The following is a 25,336-nucleotide window of genomic DNA, read 5'->3' as shown; positions in this document are numbered from 1 at the left end:
CAGGGAGCAATACAACAAAAAAACACCTGAACTGTATTCCTTACTTTACAAAAAAAGGGGGAAATGTGGAAATATGGCCAGAGGATAAAATACTTCACTGAGACCTGTGGCAATCGCTGCCATGCATCACATTAACTTTACAAATCCTGGAACTGTGAACTTGCAGCTTGTGTCTGCCTATGGACTTTGGGCCTGTGTGCCCTCTCTTTATGCTATTGTGGCAGGAACTGTTAACATTACAAAGGAATATGCATACTGGCCCCTTGGGCTAATGTTACTCATAGTCATAACCTACAAAAGAATTTGTGGAAAATATTTCTTAGAATTGCCCCTACTTACGAATGGTTGGGAAATATAAATAAGACAAAACAGTATTTGATCCTTAATCAAACATATCATCTTAAAGCCTGTGTTAGAAATCCATTTGTTTTCATAACTGGTAAGGTAATTATTAAGGATGACTCATTGCTTTATGAAAATGCATCTTGTATACATGTCTACCAGAAAGTGTGTTGCAGGATAGAAAAACAATAGTGATGGCCAGAAATAAAAAAGGCACCTGGATACCTGTGAGAATGATGTGGATTTGGCAATTGTCTCCTGAAAGTCAGTTATTGCTACATATGGTACAAGAATTCTTGAAATGGACTAAACACTTTATTGGACTGCTTATTATAAGCATTTTGGGACTGATTGGAATCATTACAGCTGCTACTGCTATGGTAGCTTTACATGAAAATACAAACAACAATACGTGCATGATTGGCATAAAAATGCTAGTGATTTGTGGCATAGCCAAGAGCACATTGATGAACAGATAAATAATTGGGTTAATGATTTAGAATCAGCTGTTTTGCATATTGGAGATCAATTGTATAATTTAAACTTGTTAAGGGGATTAAAATGTGACTGGAATGAAAACAACTTTTGTATTACTCCTCTTGCCTATAATTCATCTGATATAGAATGGAAAAATATTAAAAATCATTTGCTAGGCCATAAAAGTAATATCTCTCTGAAAATAATTGAATTACAAAGAAAAATATTAGAAATGTCTCAAAATTAAATTCATGTAGCCAATAGTAAGGATATTTTCTCAGATATGATTTCACAGATTACAAAACTTAACCCAGTCAATTAGTAGAAATCACAGCATTTCCTGTCAGCTTTAGGAATAAGGCTAATCATATTTGTTCTGTTGCTCATGATTTTCACCTGTGCTGGACAGTGATTTCAAAGAAAATTGCAAAGCATAACAGCCATGGGACATGCAAATAATCTGGTGCTAGCAAAAGCACTTCAGTAACTTCCCCAAGTTGAAGAGCTTGGCTGGTAGTCAATGATGAGTAAGACTCTCAAAAGGAGGGCAACCTAAGACAGGCACTGTCACTTCAACTGAAACTAAAAGGGGGAAATGTTAAAAACTGAGGCATGGTGGCCCTTCTCTGGAGAAACTGGGAGAGACTATCTTGAAACATCAAGTCTTGAGCACCACTGGTACAAGAGGGCCCCAATCCTAGTTCTCCTTCTAATTGGTCTGGGCATTGCTGGCTCAACCACAGTAAGATCAGCAGCTCTCATAAAAAGTCACTCTGATTTCAGTCGATTGTCAGCTCTAGTTACCCAGAAACTCAAGAACCTTGAATATCAAATTTCACATTTAGAAGAGCCACTTGATTCCTTAGCCAAGGTAGTCTTTCAGAACCAGCTCCTTTCTCAAACAAGGAGGCCTCTGGTTAGCTTTAAGAGAAACTTGTTGCTTTTATGCTAACCACTCCAGCATCATTAAAGAAAGCTTAAACTTAGTCCAGAAATGATTAGAAAAATGAGAAAAGGCTCACTCAGCCACCAAAAATTAGTATGAAAGTTTATTTAATCAGTCCCTGTAGCTTACAACTCTTATTACTGCCCTTTCAGATCCCTTAATCCTCCTATTATTGCTGTTAACCTGAGGCCCACTCATAATCATTTAGTTTGATATATCTGAGAGCAAGTGCAAACCATTAAGCTCTTAATCCTGAACACCCCAAACCAAAGCTTACCTATGCAGGACAATGGAGAGTACTCAAACCCAAGGGTTTGAATCTCCCCAAAAGAGAAGTAGGGAATGCAGAGAAGTAGGAGCCTGTGACCACCCCCACCTGAGAGGAAAATTCCACAGCCCCCTAACCACATATATCTCGATTCTGTAACAAGCTTGCTCAAATGTAAAACCTTATCTCAGAGCCTCCTCCTGGAGAAAATCTCATCAGCCCCTGCCAAAAGACCAACCTGACCCAGACCCTTGTAAATAAAAAGAACTCTCCAACTGCTTGTCTCTCCTGATAGAATCCCGAGCACTTAATTAACTGCAAACATCTGCTTCTGTACATGCTTGGTTGCTGAGCTATTGCCCCCTGCCCTGAACCTAAAGGCCTATATAAGCAAACTTCCCTTGTGACCCAGGGCTGCTCTCTCCTCTGTGTAGGGTGAGGCAGTTGCTGCGTGGCTAATAAAGCTCTCAATTGGAACTTTATTCAGAGTCTGAGTCTGGCCGATATTGCTGGTCTATAACATCGAGTCCAACTTACTAGGCTGAGTTGGTAATATGATGCCAGTCATTTACAAAGGTCAAGAGATACCTATGGACTTTGGACAATGGAGCAAACATGAGGAAACAAAATGAAGTGGTAATCAGCTTTGAAATGCCTAGAGGCCACTAAATAGGATCCCCTACCTAAAAGGAATATTAAGAACAGCACAGAAAGGAGGTTGTATTCCTCTTGGAACATCAGCCCACACAGCTGTGGATACAGAGTACAGCTCCTTTAATTAAAAAGAAAAGTACTGGAAATATATTTAAATATATTTAAATCACAAGTCATAATTTAATATCTAGAGAATATTGGTAAGGTACATTTCTGAACAGAAAATCATCTGTTGCCTGAAGCACATTATAGTAAAATTGTAAATAAGGAAAAATGACAATGATTGGGACCCACTCGGGCTCTGTAGCACAGGCCATGGGGCCTCAGACTGGATCAGCAAATGCCTCTGCCATCCCCAGTCATTCCCTCAATCACTCAGAGCTTACACAGTCCCACCCAAGGGACTGCCCTATCCTGGAGTCTCGAATCTTGACATTTTGGGAGGTGATCAGTCTCTACTTCTGTCTGGAGACAGGCCTGACTGGGACTCAGAGCCCTGGGGCCTTACCTTTCCAGCATCTTTTTATGCTGTTCAATCCACCCCTCCACTGAGTCAGGCTGGGTCAGAGGACATGGTCCACAGGGATCCTTTCCCCGAAGGAGGCCCCATCAAGGGGACAGGTGGCGGTGCCTCCTTCATGTGGAGATCTCCACCAGCCATGCCTGCCAGTCCCAAACCAGAGGCTCAAAGGGCCAGTGTGGTTGGGTTTCCCAGTCAGGGAACCAAATGTTGCAGCAAAGCCAGAGTTCTGAGTGGCAGAAAAACCCAAGTGGTCTGCAGATGAGCAGAGGAACAGACTTATAACACACAGGCCCAGAGGAGAGTCACTCTCCAAATTCTGAGCCCTGTCTTTCAGTTTTCATAGGTTTATATAAGATTTTATGTGGGACTAGCATGCCTCTCACTCATTGACTAATGTGTTGCTAGGTGGAATTTTGCAAGTGGGGTTACAGAAGCAGAAGGTAGGTGCAAGGCCATGCTTTTGTGGGCTGATTTACAGAAGCAGGGGCAGGAATGGTTTGTTAGATCACAGAAGTGGGGGGGGGCAGGCAGGAGTGGTTCATTTGATAATCTCCTGCAAGGCCATGTTCTCATGGGCTGATTTAGAGAAGCAGGGCGCAGGAGTGGCTTGTTAGATAATTTTCTGTGAAGTTATACTTTTTATTTCCTAACAGCCAGGATACAAAGGAAAGAATTATATGTAAATCAGAAGGTAATGAGATGTAACCCTCTCTTTCTACCAAATTCCACTTTTGGTGATCAAGAATATCCTGCTGAAGCAATGAAGTAGGAAAACCAGCTTTTACCAGTTGGCTGGGCCTGCACAGAAGCCCGTGGCTGTCCTCACTTCAACTTGCTAATTAGCATAGCAAATTTCCCACCCAGGGGTGGGGTTATCTGCCCCTTTCTTGATCACCCAGTGTATGTGTAAGCATGATTTCCTGAACATACTAAACATGCAATTATACAACCAGCTATGTGTGTTCATCCATAAGCAGAAAAACTAATGCATAATCAAAGCAAATGTTAAGTAGTAACTTAGGCATTTAAGCAAGAGAGAAACTGCAGCATGGGGAGTTGGGTCTGAGTCACTTTGGACTGGCCTTGGCTCCTTACCTCTTTGAGGTACTTTGGACTGGCCTTGCCTCCTTACCTCTGCAGACATAATAAAAGTAGGTTTGCCTAGCTCTCATGTGAAAGTTTTCTTCATGCCATCTCTGCTTATCCACAGAGGCCCTGCTCTGAGGCCTAACAACTATATCTTTCACTATATAAGAAAAGAGAATAACTGAGAAGTATTTAAAATGACTAAATTATTTACAGAAGCTGAAACATTAGAAGTACAGACTAGATCTCCTATTTGTTCAATCCCCAAATGTAATGGGTTCACACACACCAATTCAAGTAAACCTCATATACCAAATATCTCAATCTATGTAAAAGATACGCCAGGAACTTAGTATTTCAATTTAAAAATCCACAAAAAACCATTCATAAAGACTATTTCATTTATTTAAAAAACTGACTGAAAAGGAAGGGAATATAGTTTCTGAACTGATAAGGCCATAATTATCCAATTAATTATCAATGATTAGTAGTAATTTATAAAGTTTAGTTTCAACAGATAAATAGGTTACTAGTTAAAACTTCTTTACTTTCTGACTTGGGGTATTTGTGGGAAGGGCCAATTATCTATCTTCTTCATGCTTAGCAGTATTGTATACCACTATAGTTATTTACATTAAACTTCACAGATAGAACCCAAACAGATTAAAAAACAAACAAAACATTGGTATAGTCTCTTGTAATAATATTCGCCACCATTTACAGAATGGTCCCTATATGTTAGACATATTAATCTCAGTTTATTCTATAGACAAGGAAAATGGAATTTAGAGAAATGTAGTGATTTCCAAAGGATGCACAGATATTACATGAAGAAACTGGGATTCAAAACCAGGCTTTGTCATTTCAAAGACTCCCGCTTTTAACCACTAATAATGCCTAAAATGTTGCTTACCAAAAAAAACAAGGGTCAGTCACCAACTGCTTCCACCTCATTACAACAGATTATTCAAAATTGGACCTGTTCAACATTTATTTAGCACTTAGTATACGTCTCACATCCTGCAAGGTTCTGGAGATCTGGCCTCTGTCATTGGGAGGCTCACAGTCTATCTGGAAAGACAGGCAATAGAAATGCTTTGCTTTGTTTATTGAAGGAAGTAGAAAAAGAAGGCATACAAAATAACTTTAATGCATTTTAACAAATAATTTTCAAATCTATTATAATTGGGAGGCTTTTATTAATTGTCATATGTAATGACTGAAATGAGTTTATGAAGCCTTTTGCTCTATACACAGGTTCATATAGGAATTGTGGGTGTAAATATTAAAATAAATGAAGCCAAGAGTTTCAAATGAATTGAGCAAGTGGAGGACCAAGAAAAGAAGAGAATACAAATTTAGGTTACCATGTTTATTATTCAAGGTTTAATAGCTTTAATATAGATGTTTCCCTAAGCATTTATTTAATCTGAATTCTTCAATCACACTTGTGATAATGATAAAGTAAATCATATGTTGCTTCCTCAAGGGAGTCATCCTGGATTCCCAGCATGAATAAAGCAACTTTGTTTGCACAGCAGGATGTCCCAGAAAACTTTAAAACTCACTGAGGAGAGCTAGGCCTTTTTAACTATGTAATGTCTGCACCACCAATTCACATTTCCACCCTGAAAGGATCACAAAATAAGAAAGTCGCCTTTAACAAGTTCTTTGGTCTTATTTCTCTGACTTCTTGGGCATTTGTAACTAATTTAAAGTATTAGGATATATTCCTGAATATTCTATAGCAGCTATCAAATTCTGACTTTGATGTTTATTCATAAAAGAAACTTGCTAATAAGCTCTAATGAGCTTTGCATTACTACAGTGGTATGTGTAAATCCACACTTTCCTGGGTTTAGGATGCTAGCTGAAAGTAGAAAGCCAGCTGTTAAATGTCGTGTCCTGGATCCTTGCATGTGATGTGGAAACCAGGGTCAGCATGTTCTGGAAAAGTACTCAGAGCTGCCACAAAATTGTAGCCTCAAAGAAAATCGTAGTTTGGGTACCTTAACTTTTGGCCAGTTTGCAATAAAATGGTATCATATTTTCTCTGTTAAGAAAGCCGCAGATGCTGTATCCTGGTCACAGGACTTACTACAACTCATTTCCAGTCAATTACGTGTAGTTGGTTGCTTTCATCTGTGGAGTTGACTCCACCCGAGGAAAACACCTCCATTTCCTGGACACCAGGTTTGTGGAACCAGCTTCACTTTGTAGGGGGGCCAGTGTGTCCTCTCAGGGCTCACCCCAACCCTCCATGGTGCTCTCCAGCTCCTCACAGGCCCAGGCCTGGAGCCTGGAGCCTCCTGCTCCCAAGGCGCCTTCCTCCTTGCCCGCGGGACCCAGGAGCTGCGGGGCCCTGGGAGCCCAGGGGACTCTGCCGGCTTCCCTTGGTGAAGGTGAAGGGCATGAGGGGGCCTCCGCCTGGTGCCACCAGAGGGCGCAGCAGAGCCCAAAGACACGCACTGAGCTCTCCAGGCCCCAAGGGGGCGCTGCTGGGCGAGGCCAAGCAGGGGCCCTTCTGGAGGAGCTGAGCGGCTCTGCGGGGCTGCACGACCACCCGGGCCACGAGGACCGGCCTCTGTGCAGGACCAGGAGCCCAGGACAGTGTTCTCTGCAGCCAGGAAGTGGCTGTGGCGCTGCCAGTGGCGGGGGTGGCCCAGGACCGCGACCACCCCAGGGAGCAGAGGCTTTGGGGACAAACCCAGGTGCTCCCAGGCACCTGCTGGCAGCCAGGGCTCCTCCCACTGCAGAGCAGAGGCTCCTCCCTCAGGCAACCTGTGCTGCAGGGCAGCTGCTCTCCCAGCACCCTTACCTTCCCGCAGGCTCACCCTTCCCCGCCCCCCGCAGCCCTCCCCTCCAGGTGCCCCTGCGTCTCTGACCCACCTCCGACCCTTGGAAACATGGACCTCCCAGGAAGGGCCCCCTCCCCCCTGCTCTGTCATCCTTGCCTGCCTGTGCTGGACCCCAAGGTTCCTGTCCCCCCTTCACTGTCATTTATCACCCTCATGATGTCCTGCATACCTTATCTCCTTTCATCATGGAGGAAAGTTTAAGCCTTTGCAGAACAGGGTTGTTCCCAAAGATAATTTCTGAAGAACAGATAGAGAAGAGTTACACTCACAAGACAATCATTCCTTTCATTACCAAACTACCAATTTAATGCAAACCTAAAGCGGGTTCCATGAGCTTCTATCCAGAGTACTATTTTATTCTTAGACTTGTACATAGAACAGTCTCAAGTAATGCCCTTGTTGGAGCCAAGAGACAAAAGGACTCTGCTTTCCACCATTCTTTCTTCTGTTTGATCAACGATAAATCAAAGCAAAAATACTGCTCCATAAAAATTACAACACCGACTTTTTTTTGGAAATCTTAGTTCTCAGGAAGTGCCAAAAAGTTTTATGTATTTCACCGCATATATTTGTTAGTTCAATACAAATATATGATCTCCCAGACTATGCTCAAATGCCCGTCTTTCAAAAAGGACCTGGTTTTCTGGATTATTTAGATAATTCACTGGCTTTTTCAGGCAAGGAGGTGGAAAAGAGATGACTCCCTTCTGAGCTCCAGGAAAGTCACCCTCCTGTGGTTTATAAAGGATGGCTATCACAGCCGGCAAAACGTATTCAGTCTGCAACTACACACTTGTGCACACACACGTACATACACACATAGAGACACAGAGTTAACACTCTCATCAACACTTCACAACGCAGAAAGCCTAAATACATTCAACATTGAATTCTTAAGGAAAAATGACTTGAATCTAATTTTTAAAAACTTAAGCCTTCAATATTGAATCTACTCCATAAGATCATGTTTCCATTTAAAAAGGAGAAAAGGTAACTCAAACAGAAATGAAACAGAATAATGTGCTGTTTTAGTTTGACATAGAGCTCCCAATGCAAAGTACCAGAAAGGGGTTGGCTTTTACAACCAATTTATTAGGGCAAAATCCTACAGTTCTGTGGTTGTGAAATAGCCAAATCAAGGCACCATCAGAGATGCTTTCTCACCAAATTCAGCTCCTGGTGACCCTGGCGCCCTGCCACGTGGAGGGACAAGACAGCAGCAGATCTCTGCCTGGTCCCTGCCTTCGCTCAAGGCTCACCATTTCCCAGAGCTTGGCTGCGGGTACCAGGCATGTGGCTCATCTCTTCAGCCTTGAGCTGCTCCATGAGCCCAGCCTCTTGGGGGCTTCAGGCTTCAGTTCAGCTGCTAGTGATCCTCAAGGCCTCTCTCCCATGGCAGCGACAAAATGGTGACTTTGTTTCTCTAAGTCTCCTCCCTGTGTCTCCATTTATGTAAGGCCCAGGAAGAGGGGGGAAACCAAACCTGGGTCATGCCTCACTGATGGAGTCCCATCAAAATGAACTGATCAAGTGACCTATTCAGGGTGAGAACCAAGTCAAAGGCAATCAAAAGGTCTCACCACCTTTTGAATTAAAATATATAAATTTTGGGGGAGAGTCACCAAATTCAAGCTGTCACATCTGGATATCACTCTCTTACTAAATAGGTTTACAAAAAACTAGAGCGAGCATATGTAGGGAAAATAAGCCAATAGAAAGAAAACTCCTACATTCACGGGCTTGCTCAGCACACTATTATTTCTAATCAACAGCTCTTGGAAACAATGCAGTGTCCAGGACTAGAAGTCTCTCTGTTTGACAGGTGGACTTCCACACAGCCCCATGTTTTAAGTGGCATCTTACTGCACACAGGGTGATGGTCCCTAGTCCAGGGCGTCCCTGAATCCGCACCTCTGGAAAGTAAACCCCAGTCTTCTGCAATGGGCAGGAGCTACGGGCTGCGGACCATTCTGTCCAGACTCCCCCTCTCCTGACCTGCCTTTCTCCCCGCCTGTTCCACCACAGGGTCCCTGATGTCTGCGGTGCTGAGTGCTGCAGGGATCAGAGCATAAGTGAGTGGGCATGTCCTTCTGCTGCTGCTGCCTCAGGTTAGGGTTCTCTACTTTTGCCAACAAGTTCCTAGTCCTAAGTCCACACTTCACTTTCACTATTTTATTATTCTGTTTTCCTTGTCTCTCTGTTGATCTTTGTGGCTCAGTCCTTTAAATTAATCACTTTATCATCATTTAAGTTATGTGAGAAAACAGAGGTAAATGTCAATACTCATTTCTCAGTGATTATTGGGAAGTGTTTCATAAAATTCTTAGATTAATGTTCATATCCTGTTGAATCTAATGTTCTAGAACCCTTGGAGGATAATATTGTGTATGTGTTGTGTATTGAGCAAAGAGCACTGGACCCAGATTCCTAGTGGAGCCTAAATTTTATGCTTGTAAAATATTTTGTAATCCCATATACAATTTTCCTTATTCCTTAGCCCTCATATTTAAATCTAGTTAAGGGAAGAGCTGTGGCTCAGGCAACTGAGCTCCTGCCTACCTCATGGGAGGTCTGTGATTTGATTCCCAGTGCATCCTAAAGAAGACAGCGAGCTGGTATGTTGGGCAGTGGCAGTGACCTGATGCAACAAGATGACACAAGAGAACAAGAAGAAAAAACAGAATGAGACACACAACAGGGCAGGGCACACAGGGGACTTAAGTGATTACACATCTCCCTCCCATATCAACGGTCCTGAGTTCAGTTCCCAGTGCCTCCTAAAAACAGCATACGGCAAACAATGAGGGGGTGGGGAGAAATAAATCTTTACAAACATAAATAAAAATTAAATTTGCTTAACTTTTAAGATCTTTCTTTTGCAAGTAACACTGAATTTTTGTCAAACCAAGTGTACTTTCAAGGAATGAATAGAACCAGCCTTAACTAAACTTAAAAAATGATTTTTCCACATGCAGTAGAAGTATATCTTGTTTTTGTCAAACATGGTTGTGCCCCACATATACACTAGAAGAAAAGTAAACCTTCAAAACTAAAAGTAAACCTTCAGCCACTGCAGGACCTCACTGTCCATGAGGGAAGGCAGGAAGCAGAGGGGTGGCCCAGGGAGGTGGGGAGGGGGGAGTCACTGTGGCAGGAGCTGCGTGGATCACAGCAAGGGTACCCCGAGGGAAGAGCAGCAGCAGGTGGGTGCTGTGGGGCAGAGGCTCTCCTGGAGGGAGAAGCCTCAGTGTCCCCTCACCAGGGAGAGAACCCCTGGGGCAGCCTCCTGGGGAATGGGGGCCCAGCAGCCTGCAGCCCCTGCTCTCTCCAGGCCTGGGGCAGCCCCTCTTTCCACCTGGAGGGCTGGGGGAGGTGGGAGCACAGGCTCTTTGGAGGACAGGACCCGACAGCAGCTTGGGAAGAACATGCCCGACTCTGGGGAACGGGACAGCATTTGGTGCAGGGGGGTCACCGGCACCCCCCACCCTCACCTCTGCATCCTAGAGCAGCTGCCAGCCCCTCCTGCTCAGATCTGCACCAGGCCAGGTGCACAGATGCCCAGGCATGGGTCCCAGGGTCCTGAGGTGAGGGACAGGCCACGGGATGGTTGGCTTGAGGGGAAGGAGGGAGGGGAAGGTAGAAGCCTACGTGGGCTTTGCAAGGGCTGCCAGGGAATCCCGTCCCCAGGGCAGGGCCCCAGGGATGCAGTGTCCACTTCCTGCTTGGAGCTGGAGAAGAAGGGGACCTCGGAATTTTATTTTCTATTGTTATGCATATTACTGTCCTTTAGAGGGAGCCCCTGTGCTGCATCTCCCCCTCCTCCACTTCCTTGGACCACTGTGGAGGACAGGGTGGGAGGGGGAATTGCTGGGCAGGGAAAGAACTGAGAGACCCCCAAACCTCTGTAAGCATCAGGCCCCGGAGGGGAGAATTTTGCCAATGACACCCAGCCTCCCTGTGCTCACCCTGTGGAGGTCACCCATTCTCCCAAAGAAGGACCTACCAGGGGAAGCCAAATGAGTTCCCCAAACAGTCACATAAGATGCCTCTCAGGGGGCCGCCCCCAGCTTCACCGCCCACCGCCTGCATCGGGAGCCCCCCTGAGCCTTCTCGCTGCTCCCTGTGATGCTTCCCACGCTCCTGCCTACCTGGGGGTCTCTGCCCAAAGTAGAGATGGTATCAACCCTCTTCTTGGGCAAGCTTTGAGTAAACAGACTCTGCTCTCATTTGAATTCTCTTTATTTCTCCAGAATGAACTCCACTCTCCTACAAAGAGGAAGATGGAGAAGGCAGGAGAGGGGTGCAGGGTCCCAGGGGACACAGGCCAGTCTCTGTAGCAGTGTGGGTGGGGCGAGTGGCCCCCTGGCAGCGAGGCTCTGCAGGCCACTCCTCTGGGCCCCCAGATGGCTCCCTTCACCTTCGGAAGCTGAAGCCACTGGATCTTAGGAGCCGAGGCTTGGAAGGCCTTGTGGATGAGGATCTCCTCTGCAGGTGGACCCAGTGAGACCCGCCCAGCACTGCAGACCTCTGTCCTCCATGCCCTAAGCCCTCCAGCACACGTGGCGCTCGTGCCCAGCAGCCGAAACTGTTGTTCAGGTCCAACTACAGCTGCTGTGTCCACACCTGCTCATCTCCCCCACTGTCCTTTCAGGCTCCGTGTGGCGCATGAGCTTCTTCCTCCACAGTAAGTCTAGGACTCTTCCCATGGTTTCCATTTTGGTCACTGCCTCTGCTTCTCCTCACCAGAGGTGGGAGCATCTCCATGTGCTTTTTACTCTCAGGTTCACAATGGACTTCTTATTTCACTGCCATCTCCCAGACTCATTCGCCAGGACCAGGAATCAAAGATAGCTCAAGCACAGCTGGCTGCAGCCCCTCAGGCTCTCTGGACTGGGCACCACAAATGCTCAATGGAGAGGCCAAGAACCAGGAACCCTGCAGCAAGGCCTGGTGGCCTCACCACCCCACAGCAGCAGCTTGGATGGAGTCCAAAAACAAAACATCTTCCCAAGCTAAGTCCAAGAGAGCTCTGTCCACAGAGGGCAGCTCCCACAGCAAGGCACGTAGGGAAATTTTCCCTGCATTGGGTCCCCAGCTTCTTGTTCTAGCAACAGCCAGGCCAGAACACACCCAAAGGGAACCTGTTCAAGGTTAAATGAAGATATAAGCAGGTCGGGTTTGCCCGGAGGTCATTGAACCTCAGCAAATACCGAGGGGAGAAACCAAGGTCCACTCAGTAGACTTACCATGGAGGACGGAGACCAGGAGCCCCATGGAGCCCACAGAGGAGATACGGGAGACAATCACCAGCAGCCACGAGTGGGACCTCAACAGCCAAAACATGCTGCTGTGGTGTGTGTCATATGGGGCTGGAGGTGTACACAGGGCAGGATGGGGGTGTGCAGAGGCCACGGCAGGCTTGCAGTGGGGGTCCAGTGAGGAGGACCCCAGCACCTCCACGGCATGCAGAACATTACCAGTAACTAAGGAGCTTTATCCAGCTCCCAGGACATGTGGCGTCAAGGGGCAGCCCCTGGGCCTCACCACCAGCCTGGGAGAAGGACAGGAGAGGGGAGCAGGCCCAAGGCAGCTCTGGGGTTCTGCCTGGGGGTGTGGGCAGTGGTCGCCTGGGCAGCGAGGCCCTGCCCCCCTTGCCTGCTCTCCCAGAGGGTGCCTGGGAGCGCTTTACACCTGAAGCAGCTTTGTGAGTCTGGCCTCAATGTCTCTAAAGGCCCTGGAACTCCCAGACACCCTTTTGACCTGCACCCCGTGGAGCCCCCGCCGTGGCAGCCTGCACACCTCCACCCTCCACTGGAGGAAGTCCTCCTGGCCCGGCGTGCCGCACACGCACAGCAGCCCGTGGGGCCCCATCAGGTCCCACTCGCAGCCAAGTGCATCGAGCACCCGGCAGATCTCCCCCATTATCTCGTGTGGCTCCAGGGAGCTCGTGACCTTCATCCTCCACTTGGGGTCCCGTGACCGCGGCAGGGCCCCCTGAGGGCCCACTTGGTTGTCCCTCCCGCGGTGCTGCTCCTTGCAGGCGCACCCTAGGCACAGGAAAGTCCAGAATCGCCTCCACATGCCCGGCTGGCCCTGCCTGTTGGCGGGAGGGGAGGCAGGCCTCCCCCTGCAGGGCAAGTTCTTCTGCTCACCCCTGACTTGGGGTGTTCCCCTGGGGATGGCTTCACCCGTGCCAACAGCGGACAGGTAAGTGCTTCCTTCAGAGCCTCCTTCCCTACCGCTTCTCACGTGGGAGGAGGCGGTGACCGCAGGGCCAAGCAGGGGACCCTCCTGACGACGCTCCTTGGGGCAGGGCCTGGTGGCCTGGCTGGGCCTCACCCAGGCCATCCGGGGCTGCTGGTGCACCTGAGGCAGGGCCAGGGGCCCTGTGGGGGAAGCCGACGTCTTGGAGGCTCCTGGCTCTGGCATGCGCTGGCTCTCCCGGCCCTTGTCCATGACGGCCTGACTGAGGATGGTCCTCTGCAGGGGAGGAGAGCTGCAGGGTGAACAAGGGCAGGGGGCAGGCTGTGGTGGGAGGGCACAGAGGTGGGCTCCTCCCACTCCTGGCCTGGCAGGGGGCTTGGTCTGCGGGGCGCTGGTGGAGGTCTCCTGCTCCCATCTGCTGTGGCCCAGCAAAAGATATATGGCCATGACTTCATCATATCTGCCATCTTGCAAGGACGCCTGTATCTCCTCCTCTTTGTAGCCCATGGCTACCATCGCTGCTATCCGGTGGGGGTCCTGGCGAGCTGGGAGGGGCTCCACATACGGCCTCAATTGTGCGTGCTCATAGCCCGTATTGACCCACGGGTCAGTCATTATGTCTGGGAGGCTTGACCTCCTACAGGGATCCACTGTCAGGCACTTTTGGAGGAGATGCCTGCAGTCCACAGACAGGTAGTATGGGATGCGGAACTCCCCGCTGAGCACCCGCTCCTGCAGGAGCTTGGAGCTCTGTGCAAAGAAAGGGAACTTCCCGCTGACCATGTTGTAGAGAATCACCCCCAGGCTCCAGACGTCCACGGCCGGCCCAAGGTATGTGTGCCCCTTAAATATTTCGGGGGCAGTATAACAGGGAGTGCCGCACAGGGTTTCCAGCTGCTGGCTGATGTCAAAGGTGTTACTTAACCCGAAATCCGTAACTTTCACATTCCCAGCAGCATCCAAGAGGAGGTTCTCTGCTTTCAAGTCTCTGTGCGAGATACACTTCTGGTGACAGTACTGCACAGCAGATAAGACTTGGTGAAATTTTGCTCGGGCCTCCTCTTCTGAGAGAGGGCCATGGGCCACCAGGTAGTGCAGGAGATCACCTCCACGGGCGTATTCCATGACGAGGTAGAGCTTCTCCGGGCTGTCAATGACTTCAAAGAGCCGGACGATGTTGGGATGGCGCAGGCTCTTCATTATGCTCACCTCTCTGGAGCGCATGCAGAGGCTGCTGGGGCTGTCCTTCTTGCGTATGATTTTCACGGCTACCTCATGGCGGGTGAGGACATGCCGCGCTAGAAAAGTCATGGAAAAGGCACCTTTGCCTAGTAATCTCGAGAACTGATAATTCTTCAGGTGGGTCTCCTCCTTAGCCCTCAAGGCTGGGAGAGGCCGCAGCATACTGGAGTTTATGCTGGGCTGGAGACCCGGTGACTCTACGCAGACTTTCCAATGGGAAAGCCTGAATAACTGATCTAATAAAAAAATATATAAATAAAATGCTAAAAAAAAAAAGAAAATAAAAAATATGATAATAAAAAATAAACAGGAGTAAAATAAAAGGGAAAGATTAAAAAACAACAAACAGGCAAAAGGTAAAAGCAAAATAATTTTTTAAAAAAGTAAATAATAAAGAAAACAAAATCGGGAGAAAAGAACTGAGACAAAAAGAAAAAATAAGAAACAAAATAAACAAATCCACAAATGAGAAATAAACCAGCGAAGGGCAGTCCTAGTCCACAGGTCACCAAAAACAGCTTCCTGGGTAAGCGGACACTGAGCCTCAGCTGCAGGGCCTTATATAGGGGCAGCAGGCCCCGCACAATGGCTCCTTGTGAGGTCATCCAAGCAATGGGCCAGTCCAGGCTGTGGTCATCCTCAGGGGTTTCTCCTCACTTTCTGGTCTCAGAAACCCTCTACACTTGCCACAAAATTATGGAGGATCCCACAGAATTTTGGGTTTCTGTGGGTTCTAGCTCTTCCTAGTTCCTTATCAGAAATTATAACCTAGAATGCCACAGTGCCTTCTACATTTCTAGTTTGAAAACCTTAATGATATCTGACTTTGAAAGAGTTCAGAATATCTACATTGGAAATATCCAATTCTTTTTCTATAACTCTACATGATCTGACTCAAAGGGATCCACAACTCAAGTGATAGTGTGGTTCTCTCTGAAAATGTTCTGTTGCTTAAAGAATAAGAAGGTACATTATTGGCATCTATAATGCTGAGGGAAAGATTGCTTTCATCCTACTTTCATTTCTTACTTTCAGTTTTGCCCAGGTTTTCTGTTGTAGCTGTCTCCCTTCCACAAGCCAGAAAACTCACTGGAAGACCTCCTTTTTCCTGTCTTTACAAATAGAGAGTGAAGCTGTGCATGAAGAAAGCAAGTCTTCTACCCTTTCTTCTCCAAGTCATCACTCTGGGCTCGGTCTCCCTCTTACTCAGCATGGTGGTGGTGCATGGGAGGTGCACATGGCACTGACACCTCATGGCAGAGAATGGTAATTCCTACATGACTCTTAAAAGCTTCTCTGAAATATAATATCACTTTGCCACTTGGCTTTGCAAGTCTTGAGTCTTTTTGATACCTCAATTCTTTCATTATTGCCTACTACCATACTGATTTATGAAGTGAACCATTTTCTATCCAAACTGAATAGAACTATTACAGACTGGAAGAAACTGGAAAGTGAAAAGATCACTTACTTTTGGTAATGTACAGTGGTGATGGTAACACGACATTGGGAATATAATTAACACCACTGTATTATATATCTAAATGTGGATAGAAGGGGAAATTTGGGGTGGTATATACATTGATAGAATAAAAATTAAAAGTAAACAATAGGACTACACAATACAGTGAACCCTAAAGGAAACAGGACTATAATTAATAGGACAATTATATTCTTCACAATTGCTAAAAGATGGAAAAACCTAAGTAATCATAAACCAATGAATTTATAAGCAAAATCTGGTATTTTCATACAGTGGAATATTATTCAGAAGAAAAAATCAATTGCGGAAGCAAAAACAATGGGAGGAACACTGAGCATATTAGGTTGAGGAAAGGCACCAGACACAACAGGGCAAACGCTTTATGGCCTCACTAACATGATCAAAATACAATGAATAGACTTATGGGGTTGGGACTACGAAATGAAGTTAGGTGGGAGATGGAATGTGGATGAAAAGGGGAAGGTGATGCTGGGTATATATAGAATACTTATTCAGGTAAAATGCATATATGGGAATGCTTGAACTTGATGGCAACACATTATAATGAATGTAACAAACACTGATGATTTATGAATGAGAATGTGGCCAAAAACAGTGTCTAAGAAAATTGTTAGTTAGAGGACAGCTGAAGAATACTGGGAATGTAGAACAATGATTTTGGCAGGAGATTGTGATTAGTAAGATAGAGCAATGGGCTTCTACTACATGTTAAGAATGTGCTGATACAATGGAAAACTACAAATTATTTGGAACTATAATTAACACCATTGTGATGATTTTCTACCAAAAGCAAGGTTGATACTACATTAATGCTCAGGGCCAAAAAAAAAAAAGAAAAAAGACAGGAATTTGGTTTTATGAAATATGAATAGGACTAAGCAGTTTTTCTCTTATTTTTTCATTAATATTGCATAATTATGACATTTAACTAATCTCTCTATCTTTATGAACACTACAGGAACAACTGAGTTAGAATTTGCAATTAGACCAGATAAAGATGAGATGGAAGTTTTTAGGAGGAATGTATCCATAACTTGTTGAGCTGCATTTTTCTGTTATATTTTTCTGAATTTGAGATAAGGTTATAAAAAATAGTACAATGATAATAATATTTACTCATTGATGGTAACAAAGGTACCACACTAATGTAAAATGTTTAAAATGGGGGCAGGAAATGGGAACACTTTATGCATCTTTCTGGAAATCTACAACCTCTGTAATAAAAAAAATCTTGAAGGCAAAGATAAATACCTCTTAATACACGGGGCAATGAAGTGGTACTAAGAATTGTAAAAAGGACAGAATTTACAGAACTCAAGTAAATGCTGCATTTTTTAAGGTGGGGATAAGGTGAAGGATGACATATGAGTTTCCAATCCCAGGTGAGAGTCAAGATCAGTTCCAAAAGGGCCTCTGGATTCACAGAAAGATAAGAAATTACATTTTAGACACATTACATCAGACCCAAAGAGGGGACATTCATGTAAAAGCTACCAAAGAAAAAAGGTGGATGCTGGATTCAAACAAATTGATGAAAAACCAATGCTTAAGTTACAGATTTGCGGGTAATTGTATAAAAAGCACAAGTAAATGTGGGTAAATAAGGGATCTGCAAAAAGACTGAAGAGGGTAAAAAGCAAAAATAAAAAGCCTTGACCACTAATATTAAACTGAGAATATGGAGGAAGTGTAAAGGAGGGAGAAATAAGGGTCCAAGAGGATCTGAACAATGGGCTGCAGAAATCAAGAAAAAGCAACGATTCAGGAAGAATCTATGTCATAGGAAGGGGCTTTTTATGACTTTGAAAGTCTGTGACTTTCTAATCACTGTGAGAAACAATGTGATAGAGTAAGAAGAAACACTGGATTTTGAATCACTGTTTTGACTCTTCATAGTTCATTAGAACTACAGAATATTTTCACCAAAAAGAATTATGTAGGTATAGATAGATAAATGGATAACCAAAACTTACAAGTGCATGTAGAAAGATTTACTGGATCATATCAAGGATCAATATTGTAGACAAGGGATACTTATTTCTTCTACCCCAATTTTTCCAATAGAAAAATTCCAAGTCCTCTAAATTCATTCTCAGCATCCAAAACAAAACAAAACAAAACAAAACACCATCCACAAAAATCACATTACATAGAATAAGAGAAGTGTAGTCCTTCAACCATACCAAAAGAAGGGTGTCATAATAAAATATATCACTAATTCAGAATTAAAAGCATTTCTTTGAAAGTATAAAACTAAAATTAGCACTATACTTTTAAATACATGTCCGAGAGACTTAAATCTTTGGTCTGTTCACATGCTGGCTGAGCCCTGAATCTCAACAGAGTCACAACACCTACTCACCAGTTCACTGGACTCACCCAGGACAACTAACGAGGAGATGATGGTGGACAACACCCATCCCAAGGAACAGAGAGTGTGTGCAGCTGCAAGCAAGATGGTTCCATCCATCTGCCCCATGGGAGCTAAGCCCCTCTCAATTAGAAACAAGAGTGGGCATCACCATCCCCAAATCCTCAAGATTGGGGAGTGAACAATGGACTAAAGTCGACTTAGTAGTAGACAATTAAAGACTTATTGCTATTTTATTCTAGCAATGGAAATTACTTTGACCATTGTAAAGGCAGTGGCCACCAGAGGTCCTGAGGGGGAGGAAAAGAGAAGAATAGGTTCAACATGGGTGCATTTTCAGGACACTGGAATTGTCCTGCATAACACTGCAATGACAGATACAGCCTTCTACACATTTTGTCATAACCTATAAAGTTGTGTTGAGCAGAATGTAAACTATAGTTCATGCTCAGTATCAATGCTTCAATATGTGTTCAACAATTGGAACCAATGTACCACACTAATCAAAGATTTTCTTAATGGAGAAAAGTGGGGGAGAGTTTCAGACTCTTGCTGCAGCTGACGATGGCTCAAAATGGTGAGATGTACAATGATATCACCTCCAGACTGGCACGGTGTCATGGTGCTGAAGGGCACCATGCACCAGGCTGGTGGAATACTGGAGCCTGCCTTCCTAGCTCTTCTCTAGGGTCAATGGTGCTGCAACATGCTGGCTGGATGAAGGGCATACCAAGTGGAGCAATGATTACCAGAGACATATAAGTAGAACTTAAACACAATTGGCACTACGGCCTCCTCCCATGGAGAGAGAACATGTATGGTATTGCAAACCTGGAGCTTAGATCTATTAATGGCCACTCAAAAAGAAACGTATGCAGTAGTTGCTGCATTAATTAGTATTAAGCACAGAACCTATATGCCTAGCGATTATAATGAGACATTTCTGTTCTAGATCATCTGCAGAGGGATACTGAACATGTTAAAAGGTCCTGGTAAACTTCATTTTCTAAGTAGTTAATGAAAGGCATGCTTAACCCAGGTCTCTTCCTAGCCCTTATTCCAAAACCTGTCCCACTCAATCCTGGGGCTGACTGGCAAACCCACATGCCATCCTACCAGGGTTAAGCATTTTCCCGCCAGGAAGGAAATGGCAAACAGGTGGCTGCCACGGCAGGGGCTCCATGGGGTGCAGGTCAAAAGGCTATCTGGGAGCTCCTTTAGAGACACTGCACCCACACTAACAAAACTGCTTCAGCTTTAAAGCAATTTCATGTTCCATCTATTCTTCCCTACTCCTCCTCTCATGACCTTTGGTAACTACTATTTTATATCAATTTTACAAGTTCTTCAGTTACACATGCTAATAACTACAATAGCAATAAATCTACAGTGGTCCATGGTTGCCCTCCCCACTTTGTTTATCCCTCAGTCTTGAGGTATTGGGGATGACGTCCACTCTGCTTAAGAATGAGAGTGGGTTTAGATCTTATTCAGCAGATAGAAGGAATTGTCTTGCTTGAAGTTGTATATACTGTCATTGGGGTTTTTTTTGGATGGGGGTTGTCCATCCAAAATTTGGATACCAAATTTGATAACTGTCATCTAGGCAGAAGTTCCACCACCCAAGGTAAAAATTTTTAAAGTTTCTTAGTGACAGGACAAAACAACACCAATACCTGTTTTTTTCCATTTCTAATCCTGGAAAGAATTCCTGAACTCTCAGCAGCCCGTCCCTCCTGAGAAGGCTGCACTCTGACAGGTGCTCACTCTGCTCTCCAGCCCTGGCTGTGTACTCTGCTGCCTGTTTTGCAGCAGACTGTCTGGTGACACTTGCCTCCTCCTGTGCACATGCAGAAGTCAGGGAAGGAGGGAAGCTCCCCATCCTGCCTGCCTGTATAACCCAATTTCTCCTATTAGAACTGGAGTGTCTTCACCGATACTGCAAGAGATGGACTATAGATTCCATGTGATGTCACTACATCCCACACCATTTAAGAGCTAACCTGATTCCTCCTTTCCCAATGTCCTTTCGATGTATGGAGAGAAAGCACTAGAGCTTTATTTTCCTATCTCCTATTGCCTCACTCAGCTCGTTACATTTCACACACTTTCATAATTATATATAATATTTTACAAGCAACAGCAAAATGTCTGGCTGTCCTATATGTTGAAAGTTGCTCACAGTCATGCAATAAATTTAGGACCAGGCTCTAAATACTATCCCAGCATTCCAAACTTACAATCATGTCTTCCTTTTCATTCAGGTTTCTCTCCAGTGCTTCTCAAGACATGTGAGAGGCTTGCTTTTGAATGAGGTAAGTGCTTGCAGAGCTCAGATGAAAATATACCAAAATGAATGCTCTTGAACTATCAGAAAAGCAAAGAATCACAAATAGAAATTGAAGTATTCAACCCATATTATATGAAGAGTTACAAATAAACACACAACTGACGTGTATATCATTCACTGGAAGGAATTTATATATTTTTAAATATTTTATGACCTATGTATGTGGATTTGGGTACCTTGACACAAGATGTCTAACATGAGTAAAAATTAAAGTATAAAGAAACAAATGCACATCACTCCTATAATGATACCAAATGAACCAGGCACATCTGAGACATACACATAAAGATTTACATAGAAAAATCCAATATTAATGGGGTAAAAAAAAAGATATATGAGACCTTTAAGAGACCATTTTTCCCAATTAAGTATTTAAAACATTTACTAGGAAATAAGTTATTCTTAGTAAATTGTTGTGTCAGTGTGATATAAAAATAGGTATTTATAGTAGCAGTGAGTATTATATACTAAAAGGTACTTGGTGTCCAAGGAAATTTCCTTATTAAAACTTACTAAAGGCAAAGGATTTATCTCTTTTGTTTCTATGAAACTCTGGTCCATGTTCCAAGACTACAGGCTAGATTTGTACAAAGTCACTTCAAAATGATACCAAGCAGTAGTTTAAATTGCTCAGGCATTTTCTTTGGTCCCGTTCCTGACTTACACCTTCCTCCAAAGCCAGAGATATATTTATATGTGAGTAAAAGCTTATACCTGGGAAACCATCATTCAAATAGCTTATAGATACTTGTAAGTGCCAAATGAGATGAAAAATAATTGGACTATTTGTAATATGCAAAATAAATTCAGTAAAAAATAAATCCACTTAAAATTATTTGCGGTCACCCCTCGGGCTGAAGTGTGGTTTGCTGGCCTGGCGAGGGGAGCGGCCGCGGTAGGCCTAATTCTGCTGCCCCCATAATAGGGTGGTTGGTCGGGCCCACCGCCACCCCTGAAGGAAGCTCGGCATGGGCACAGAGTGCCCTCGGGTCTCCCCTTCTCGGCAGCCATGCTTCCGCAGCCGCCCCTCCTCCCAGATGGCGCCACACAATGCCTGTGGGGCGGCACCCTTCTTCTTCTTTCTCCCTGCGCAGGAACAGGGCGGATAATTCCAGTCTGCCCTTTTCCCCTCCCCCGACAGCAACAACAGCCAGGCGTGGGCGGAAAAATCCAGTCTGCCCTTTTCCCTCCCCCCGACAGCAGCAACAGCCAGGCGTGGGCGGGAAACTCAAGTCTGCCTTCCACCCCAGCAACAGCAGCCACCAATCCCTAAACCCTGCCCCTTCCCCCAGCAACAGCGACAGCCAATCCCTAATCACCACCCCTCCCCCATCCGGTACCGCCCACTGACCTTTCACCGGCAACCAATCAGAACAGGGCATGGCTTCGACCAATCAGCCTTCCCCAGCCCCTATAAAACTGTTGCCTCTCCCTCAGTAAAGTGGACTTGCGTGTTTACCTTGTCTCCACGGTAGTTCTTCTGCCGTGCGCCCTCCAGTCCTGAGAGCCCCCGACAAGGGCCTGGCCTCCCTTGTCCCCAGTTCGTCGCCTGCTTCTCCGGGCGACCCCTTCGTCGCTGGCTTCTCCGGGCAACCCCTTCATTGACGGCTTCGCCGGGCAACCCCGTCAGCCGAACCGCGCAACCCTCATCTGCTGCCGGACCGACCCCTCATCCCAAGTGGGACCAACCCCTCGTCCCAAGCAGGACCGACCCCTCGTCCAGAGCTGGACCGACCCCTCGTCCGCAGCCAGACCCCACCTCTACCGACCGAGCAAGCCGCCGCAGTTGGCGCCCAATGTGGGGCAAGGCAACCCCACCACAGCACAATGTGGGGCAAGGCAACTCCACCACAGCCTCACTCCATAACCTGGCGCCCCCCCCTCCTCTCTTCTCACCTTGGGACTTCTCTCATGCAACATTGCTGCTACCTGAGCCTTGGCTACCTCATACGATCCACGGCAGTCTGGGAGAATCGCTGGATGGCTTTCTCCTTCCATGTCGGGGGCTTATACCGACCCGCTATGATTAAGAGGAGCCTTGGATTTCTTGGGAGCGCGCGCTTGCACGTCTGAAGTAATCCTACTACAGCCCTACGCCCTCCTCTCTTCTCACCTTGGGACTTCTCTCATGCAACATTGCTGCTACCTGAGCCTTGGCTACCTCATATGATCCACGGCGGTCTGGGAGAATCGCTGGATGGCTTTCTCCTTCCATGTCGGGGGCTTATACCAACCCGCTATGATTAAGAGGAGCCTTGGATTTCTTGGGAGCGCGCGCTTGCACGTCTGAAGTAATCCTACTACAGCCCTACGCCCTCCTCTCTTCTCACCTTGGGACTTCTCTCATGCAACATTGCTGCTACCTGAGCCTTGGCTACCTCATATGATCCACGGCGGTCTGGGAGAATCGCTGGATGGCTTTCTCCTTCCATGTTGGGGGCTTATACCGACCCGCTATGATTAAGAGGAGCCTTGGATTTCTTGGGAGCGTGCGCTTGCATGTCTGAAGTAATCCTACCACAGCCCTACGCCCTCCTCTCTTCTCACCTTGAGACTTCTCTCTTGCAACATTGCTGCTACCTGAGCCTTGGCTACCTCATATGATCCACGGCGGTCTGGGAGAATCGCTGGATGGCTTTCTCCTTCCATGTCGGGGGCTTATACCGACCCGCTATGATTAAGAGGAGCCTTGGATTTCTCGGGAGCACATGCTTGCACGTCTGAAGTAACCCTACCACAGCCCTATGCCCTCCTCTCTTCTCACCACTATCTTTTCACTCTGCATTGCTGCTCCTGAACCTTGGTGACCTCATACGATCCACGGCGGTCTGGGAGAATCGCTGGATGGCTTTCTCCTTCCATGTCGGGGGCTTATACCGACCCGCTATGATTAAGAGGCGCCAATAAAACTCTCAGGAGCATGTGCCTGAGCACCTCCTCTCCTGCCTTCACCTCTGCCTCCTCCCCTCCACACTTGCTCCCATTTGCCTTGCTCCACTGCTCGTCATTCCGCCCTCCCCTCGTCGGGGCCTTCTCTTGGCCCGCGACCACCGTCGGAGCCCCACCGGCTCCGACCCCTCGTCTCACCGCGCACCTCGGCTCCCATCGCCGCGCTCTCAAGGTAAGGGCCCCTTTTCTTATTGGCTCCAAAAGGCCATTAGCAATGGGTAACATCCTATCTGCTAAGCAAGCCCCGCAAGTTCGGGCCCTTGCCGGTCTCCTAGACACTCACTGGTGTAAGATCTCTTTGAAACAACTTCAAGTATATTGGGACCTTCTTCTCCCCTTTAATCCATGGCTTACCACGTGTCAGCTTTGGGACCCGGACACCTATACTCGCCTTATAGATAGGGTCACTTCTGCTGTGGAGCAGGAAGGTAAAAGATTCCCTCCTGGCTTATTACAGGCAACATGAAGTCCAGAAGAAATCTTGAAGGGTATAATCTATGATATGCTATATAAAAAAGGATTTAAAAGCAGCTATACCAAGAAAGTAAGAATTATGAGTCAACTGTAAATAAATTATATATTTCTGTTAATGTGTTGTAATTGTTCTGTGTTTGTCTGTCTGTTCGTTCAATGTCAACATATATTGTGATACCTCCAGATGGTAAATATAAATTACTAGAAATCTTTAAAAGAGCTCTATTCAAATGGCCAAAAATTAAATAAGCGCTTATATTAATACTTAAGTTTATTATATTAATACATAAGTTTAAATGTTAATAAGATATCTACAATTAAAAAAATTGTAAGTCTTAATTAACAAAATTAACTGTACGTCTTCATAAAAAGTTGTTCTTGCCTAGATTAAAATGAATAACTTATTTTTCTTCACAGGATAATATAAAGAATGTAAAACTTATATGAATATTAAAAAGGTTAAAAGTTTGTAAAAATGCTAATGGAAATGTAATAAGTTTTGCAAAAAGACGTATTTTGTCCTAAAGTAAGATGGCTAATTTTTCATAAACTCTTGAAATTTAATTTGCATGCGGCAAGTGTAAAAGGTATTGTGATAACTTTACGTAAGGGAATGTGTTCTGTAAACATAAAATTTATCTTCAATAGTTTACATTAAGGTATTAAATGGCTAATTCCAAAAGGTCATTCTTAAATATATATATATAAAACTAAATTGATGATAATAATAATAAAAGGTAATTTTATAACAGGAAAGATTAACAGCAACCAAGCTCCCCTGCCAACTTGCTTTTAGGAAACGGTTTCTAATATTGCATGCTACTAAGTATTTAAAGAAAAGTTATTCTTAAGGAAACAGAAGATGATTTTGTCTTTGCAGCCATTGTCTATTTAGCAACACCCCTCGCTATCGGCCTAGCCACTGTTGCGCCGGACGATTGGAACCTTAAACAAAGACTCCTCCTCACTGTCATCTTTCTATCTATCGTTACTATATTTACTGCCCTCATTCTCCTTCGTTTATAAAGCAGTCTCCTACAAACCACAAAGCTTCTGTCTTAAACATACCATTCTCAACCCTATCCTCT

General features: G+C 45.3%; 1 long non-coding RNA gene across 2 annotated transcripts in view; it reads right to left on the bottom strand.

The window, feature by feature from the left end:
• Nucleotides 1-9,690: 9,690 nt before the first annotated feature.
• Nucleotides 9,691-25,336, bottom strand: part of LOC131273461 (uncharacterized) — a 76,671-nt gene continuing 61,025 nt past the window's right edge. For both annotated transcript variants that reach the window (XR_009180696.2, XR_009180695.1), the window contains one exon: nucleotides 9,691-9,792. This is a non-coding gene — a long non-coding RNA (uncharacterized lncRNA). The remainder of the gene's footprint in view (nucleotides 9,793-25,336) is intronic.

The sequence above is a fragment of the Dasypus novemcinctus genome, chromosome 15 (assembly GCF_030445035.2).
Source record: "Dasypus novemcinctus isolate mDasNov1 chromosome 15, mDasNov1.1.hap2, whole genome shotgun sequence".
Taxonomy (NCBI): domain Eukaryota; kingdom Metazoa; phylum Chordata; class Mammalia; order Cingulata; family Dasypodidae; genus Dasypus; species Dasypus novemcinctus.
The sequence above is the reverse complement of the archived record's forward strand: the minus strand, read 5'-3'. Positions and strand labels throughout refer to the sequence as shown.